We start from the raw sequence: 7,752 nt of genomic DNA, 5'->3' as shown, positions 1-7,752 counted from the left end.
CCTCAGTCTCCACTTGGAAAGAAATTTTGAATGGGAAGGATTGATCCCCCACCCTCCACAGGTAGCCACAAAAGAGCAGTGTTATGATGGAGTGTACCAAAAAGTCCTATAAAATATAATATATAATAATAATAACAGGTAAAAGAAACTGAGAGAAAATAAAACAATCTTTGGCAGAAAGTGAACTATAACGGTCAGTTCCCAAAGTCCCCATCTCTTTCCATTTCTGAAGAACATCTTCTGAAGTTATACCTCCCTTATTAGTGTTAAGTTATAAATAAGTAAACACTTGGGAAGGTTTCCCATGAGCCCTTCTCAAGCTGGAAGCATCCTTTAGGAATTCACAGCATATTTTCACTCAAATGCCATCAGTGTTCTAATACATTTAGAAAGAAACAATATGTAATGAAATACACACATTGAAATGACATTTTATTACCTCAAGCAGTATCTCCCTTTAATCTCCAGCTTGTAATCATTCATCAGGTGCTATTCAACATGAAGCTTTCTCATTTCTGAGAGTGTTCACAGACACTTTGCATATAAGCACAATCTATACTTGCCAACTGACAATTGTTGCAGAAATCTTGCTATCTCTAGAGCAGATAGAGTGAGCATGAGAAAATGATTAAGGGCTCCTTGCCGAAGGGAAGAGAGAATTCCATTGAAAACTCCTTAGAGATCATTGCTTTTTAGGTGAAAAACCAAAAAGAAAACAAGAAGGGGAAAGAAAATTAAAGTCTGAAAACAGATGTGGAACATTGTTTGCATGTAAAAAAAAATACATGTTTTCACTCAGATGATTAACCTCTCGAGGCTAAAATGTTACTGGCTTTCGGTGCACTCTTAGTTTCTCACAGAACGAAACCCAGCATTCTGCTTGGCATGGGCTACAGTCTGAATTTTATTGACTATTTTAAAGTTCTGACATGATTTTGATCTTTACTTAGACATTAAAAAAAATGCCTGAACAAATAACAGGGTAAAATTCACTCTTTAACCTCTGGAACTGAATTCAGATTTGGTAAGACATCAATTCAAGGGTAAAACAACTTTAAAAGTCCATTAACAATGGTCACCAGTTAAAAGCATCTTTAGTGCTATGACAGGATGGATACTGTGTCTGGCAGAGAGAAAGGAAGTAAAAGAAATAATTTATCTTCCCCCAAATTTTCATTCTGCATCACTGCAGAATTTTAAGAACTAGAGGACATTTTGGAGATGGCATTTCACTCATACTCAGGCACTAAAGTATTTACAATCCCTTACTTTAGCCATGACTTGAGCTCTCAAGTACATTATATTTAATTAGGGTAATTTATACTATTATCATAAGTCTTTCACACATGGTGTGATAAAATTCTTTCACACATGGCCCTTATTGGATAAAAAATTACTCTACATACTAGATAGTCTCTTATAATAGCAGTGTGGGAAAGTGCCTAGCTTAGTGTTTTGAAAATACACAGGTTCTTAATAATAATGGATAATAGACAGATTCTAAAAAGTGAAGAATAAAATGGTGAACGGGTTAAATGCTACACTCCATTAACAATCCTTCAAAGACTGGTACATTTTATGGTGTTTTAATAAATGTGGCTATTGGAACAGCCTCTAGAACGCTTCTCTTGGATTTTTTTTTTTTTCTTACTTGAAGAGGAATACATAAAAGCTTCTGAAGATTCAGCAAAAAGCTATTTCAGCTGTCTCTTTTCCTGGCTCAGTACATCATTCCCCATAATTGTGTCAGCAAAACCAAATTGTAGTTGTAGAAGTTAAGGAAGATGAGTATAGATTTTCACAAAGGACTAAGAGACTAAGACTGAGACTTTTCTGTGTCTCTGGACAACATTTGCTGGGAGCAAAGGTTTCCTGCCATCTTCATCAACTAGACATGCAAAAAAGAAGGAAATGGGAAAATAAGAAACTATTATAGAAAAGATCTGTTGTTCCAGGGTAAAAATCTTCCTTATACAGAAATATTTCTGGTTTTGTTTCATTTTTCCCAATTCAACTACAGAGACAAAATTAAAAAGCTTTTCTAGGATTCTAAGAAAGAAGAATAGCAAACTAAATAGAACAAGAGCTAACACAAGCTATGGGACTGGGTCCTATTAAAAAAAAAAAAGTACATATATGACTATTATTTACAGAATGTTTCTGGTTTTGTTTCATTTTTCCCAAGTCAACTACAGAGACGAAATTAAAAAGCTTTTCTAGGATTCTAAGAAAGAAGAACAGCAAACTAAATAGAACAACAGCTAACACAAGCTATGGGACTGGGTCCTATTTAAAAAAAAAAAAAGTCCATATATGACTATTATTTGCCATAAAGCTTAACTGATGATTTAGACGTTCGTTGGTGGCCTCCCTAGAAATCTTCCTGTCCTACCACTTCCCAAATAATTCTACAAAGTAAAGTAGAAGCAGGAAAATGGACTTCAATCCTCACTTAAGCTCGTTGCCTCCTGCTGGGCAAAGGATTTAGTTCACAATCAAGCATGTGACCAAAGCCAGTGTATAAAACAGTGATTCTTCTCAAGCTTGTTTCAAGAATTTCTAGATCCAAACCTGCCCCTTTTGTCCACTGGCCATAAAAGAAGTTTATCCATAGTCCTGGTAGCTATTCAAAAATCATTTCAAGACTGTGGGAGAACCATCACTAGGGAGGTGTTGACTATCCAGAAGGCTGGACTGAGAGAAAGGGAGAGAAACTGATTCTCAGTGACACCTAAAACCTGCTCTACCTCTGGACTTTTTAGTTATATGAATCAACAAATTTCCATTTTTAAGTGCGTTTCAGGTAGGTTTTCTGCTATGGCCCCAGAAGTGTAGTAAGAAACTGGCAACACAGTAACTTCAATTAAATTTTTCAAAAAATATCTCTTTACTCAGCATGTATTTATTACATGTGCCAAAAACCTGTGCTATGTCCAGAGGATGCATGATATGATAAACAAGACAAATGTGGTCTTTACCCTTCCAGAATTCAGAACCCAGTGAAGTATTTACAGATTAGGCAAGGTAACATGTTAAGTGCCAAGATGCGGAAAGCTTAGAGTACCATGGAACAATTAGAAGGTACAGTACTGTGGACATTTATAATTATGAAGACTCTTACTTTATTTCCCCTTCCTAAAGCTTCTGGATTTTTTTAGAGAATTATTTTTCCACCGAATATTGGTAGAATTGTAAATTCAGACACCTGACTCATACTACATAAATGAAAAAGTTTGAGTTCTTTTTTCCCACAGCCCAATTAATTCATGGTATGGATATATTAGTTTAGCTCAGCTCAGCTAATCAGCTGCTCTCTCCCAGAGCATACATCTTGAGTGACTATCACAAATATAGAAGAAGCAGTTGGAATTCATTATTCATCCCCATGTAGCAGCCAAAACAAATGGGTCCTGTTATAAGATAGTTGCTGAGCTTCCTGCTTTCTTAGCCTCCAACACTTCTTTCCTATTGGTAAATTCTGAGAACCTTGATAGTCATCCCATAACCTCTGTAGTGCTTAAATTAGGCAAATGTAGGTGTTATTCTTCATGACCAAGGAATCCTAACTCATGCTTTGGATGTAAAGGAAGGCTCTCTGATGAAGGTGACAACTTGGTTGATACCTTTTTTTTGAATATTAGGTATTTATCAAATATTTATCTATCTTTGAAGATGGGGCTGATTAAAGGGCAGATATGCCTAAGATTGGTTTGAAGTGTAGAAGATAGGTAGAAGAGTGTGAGCTTGTAACTTGGTGAATTTAAGCAAACAGAAAGGAGCAAAGGGAAACAAGGCCCTATACAGAGTAAAGAAATGCAATATATACAGAGTTCAAGAAAAGAAAAGGCATCAGGAATAGTGAAATTGTTATGGAATAATTTGGAACTATGACAAACTGTGAGAAAATGCAAATGAATTCAGAGATCTGTGGCACTCAAAGAGTAACAGAATATCTCATAACTAACAGACAAAACAAATGGTGTAGAATAAAAAGGCAAAGATGAAACCTAAGTCACTGACTGTAGCCATCATCAGAAGAGCTTTTTAATCCATTTTTGAAGGAGGATTCATGATGAATCAGGAGCATTTTTATTATTCAAATGGCAGAAAGAGTATGTATACAAAGACATATTTAGCTACAGTTAATGTGTAACATATGGGTATAGACTGGTTTTTAAATAAATCTGCACATAGCCCATAGTTTTGTTTCAGACTCTTCTTAACAAATGTATTCCCTTATGTTCCAGAGCTTCAAGTTTAAAAACCACAGTGTATCGAGATTGCATATACCTAAGATTTGTATCCAAAAGGCCAGCTAGTCGTGGTTTGGTGCCAAGATCAGAATAATTATGTTTGATTGACTCTTCCAGCTCTCCTGTTACAGTGACATTTTTAATGAACCTGGCAGGCAATACTATACAGTAGTGCCACCTCATGTCTCTCACTACTTGCAGTGAATTCTATTCAATCAGGTCAAAGCTGCCTGAGTTTCAGATAATAATAAAAAGAATCACAATTATTCATCTGAGCAGTTGAATTTCCCTGGTACTGAATTCTAGGAACAATTTTTATCAAGAATTGTTATGTAAAAGCCGCAGAATGTGTCCTCAACAACAATTTTGTTATTAAAAATCTGTCCTAAAGGCAATGAAACCTTTTTCCTGTGGACATTTGTATGTCATATATGACTAAGATGTTTTTGGTGATACTTCTAAATGTAAACTACTTTTATATGTCCTAGTTTCTCTCATTTAAATCTTTAACCACTTACTGAGGATGTAATTTGTGCAAGGTCTTATGCTAGGTGCTAAATGCGAGTAGCATCCCAATATGAATCATCAACTTGGTAAAAGTTAACTGCATCCAAATAATTTTGGAAGCCTTTAGAAATACAGATTCCCAGGTCTTCATGAGGACATTCTGATTCAGAAGTTCTACTCTAAGTGGGGAGCGTTGGCATTTTTAAAAACTCCCAAAGTGATTTTCTTGCAGAGCCAGGGTTGCTTTTTTTTTTCTTCTTTTTTTTCTCTCAGAGTAAGCCAGAGATATAGATGACATGGTTCTCTCCTTTAAGAAGCTTACAATCTGTTTATCAAAGTGTGTAACAGAGTTTCATAATCAGATTATAGAAAAACTTCAGTAAGTGCTTTAAGAGAATTGCAACTGAATCTCTGAGCTTGTAATCCTTCATGCCATACATTTTCATTGATTTCCTAAAACAGTATTCGATGACAGTGATTTTTTAATCTGGAGTCCAGAGAATCCCAAGAGGTCTGTGGATGGAAATCAGTAGATTCATGGACTAAGATGGAGAAAATAATTACATCCTTATTTGTATTAATTTCTAGCTGATACTTGTAATTTACTGCAATTATTAATGCAGGCAAAAATCCACAGTATGATTAGCAATGTCCGAAATAATAAATAGAGGTCTCAAACTGTTGTTTATTCTTATCACTACTTCATAGAGTATTTTTATAAGATGTGTTACTAAAAACCAAAAAAGTTACTATACATAATATTTTGGTGTTTCAGTAACTACATGCTGAGAAGGCCTTTTTACTTTGTAATTATTTGAGGTGTCCATAAGCTACCAGACTTCCAGAGAGTTGCTGAAAATGGTTAATAATCTCTGCTCTCTGAGAGAAAACCGCAGGATGTTAGAACTAGAAAAAATGATACCAATCATTTAATCCATCCTCATTTTATAATTGAAAGTAAATTATGTAGTGAATACTGTGGTCAACGTGGTCAACGTCCTAACAGCCTCTCCCGGATGAGAAATAGCAGTGTAGTTTTTGTAATTGACCTCACGTGAAAAGTAGAATCTGATTTCTTAAGGGAAAATCACTCCTCCCATCAGAGATTCTTTTGGAGTAGGCCAGTATGCATTTCACAAAAGAGGAACGTTACAGTTTTCTGGAAAAAAATTCTATATTATTTCTGAAATAAAAGAGAGGGATTACCATTCTCCCTCTTCTTAAATGAGTTTGGGAAAATGTTCTTTTGCTTTTGCTGGTAGTCGTTTTTCAGTTATGATGGGAACCATCCTAAAGACAAATCAACATACAAAACAAAACAGTAACACCACGAGAGAAGAGAGAAAAGGAGCCAGATCCCTGAACAAACTGAATGATACCGACTCGACTCCACTTTCAAATTCCGAGATACAAGTTAATAAACTCTATTTTGTTTTTTCCGCTACTGTGAGCTGATTTAAAATTGCCAGCACAATTGGTTTAGCATCATTTTACTTCCATTTTAAATTCAGTATTAACTGAGCAGTTACTGTGCACCAGATACTGCCTGTATTAGTTCGTTTTCATGCTGCTGCTAAGGACATACCTGAGACCGGATAATTCGTAAGGAAAAGAGGTTTAATGCATTCACAGTTCCATGTGGCTGGGGAGGCTTCATAATCATGGTGAAAGGTGAAAGACATCTCACATAGCAGCAGACAAAAAAAGAAAACTTGTGCAGGAAACTCCCCTTTATAAAACCATCAGATCTCGTGAGACTTATTCACTATCTTGAAAACAGCCTGAGAGAGACCTGCCCCCAGGATTCAATTACCTCCCACCGGGTCCCTCCCATGACCCGTGGGAATTGTGGGAGCTACAATTCAAAATGAGATTTGGAAGGAGACACACCCAAACCATATCACTGTCCCAAATAATTTTTTAATGTCAAGTCCTATTTTTTTCCACAAAAGAAATCTATTATTAGAACCAGTTTTTACAAGGTGTTGAGCACTTAAGTGACTACTGAGGTGGCCAGTTAGGAAGGGATAGAACTGGAATCTGAAATTGCCTGAAGACATGGCATCTATATTGGTTACGGAGCTTCCTACTGTCCACTCAACATGACCCTATATCAAGAATAAAATAGTATTGCAATATGAAGAAAATGACAGTAATTATATTAATATAAATTTTCTGTCTCTCAAGGAACTTATCATGATGTTATGTAGAACGACGGGGAAATATTTAGCTCTCTATTTCTCTTATGCATTTAAATTCCCTGAGAGGAGACTATAATTGAAAGTGAGAAAAATCTTACATTTACTTAAAATGCAATAGATGCTTTTATATAGTTCCAGCATCTATGCTCCCACACGAATTGCTGTTTTGTGACTCAGGAACACCTGGACATTAAGCAAATTACAAAGCTGCATCCTGGGAAGTGAGGGGCTTCATTGAGTTGAGGTTTAATTTTGGAGTATTAGTAACACGGGAGAAAAAACAAATCAACACAAAGCAGTGGTCAGCTCCAAAATGGTGGTGTGGTGAATCCAAGGAGTCACCATGTGAATACATGAAAGGGTTCTGGAAACCGGGCTGTGAGAAAACAGAAAACAGACTGCAAAGCTGTAAATAAAGCATCAGAGCTACTTGTGGGCAATTCTAGCAACAGTGTCATTAATGTAGTTTGATTTAATTGGCTTTACAGGCAGACTAAAGCCAGGCAGTAGGATTCACAGCTGCTGAAGTCAATCCTGTGTAATCATTTTAAACCACTGTTTCCAGACTTATTGAATCAAGAAGCTTGCAAGAAGTATTGGTTAAAATAACAGATTCCTAGGTCTCCCTTTGTAGAGCTTGACACAGTGAGTATCAGATAGATACAAACATTTGAATTTTAAACAAACCTCCATAATAATGAATCTTGAAAACTGGCAATTTAGGAATCACTGATTTTAGACAAATCAAATCACAGAAAAACCGTGGTCAAAACTATAAAATGGAGGATACA

Source organism: Aotus nancymaae, unplaced genomic scaffold (assembly GCF_030222135.1).
Source record: "Aotus nancymaae isolate 86718 unplaced genomic scaffold, 86718_ANA_hifiasm-v0.15.2.pri h1tg000016l, whole genome shotgun sequence".
Lineage (NCBI taxonomy): Eukaryota > Metazoa > Chordata > Mammalia > Primates > Aotidae > Aotus > Aotus nancymaae.
This window is presented reverse-complemented; position numbering follows the sequence as displayed.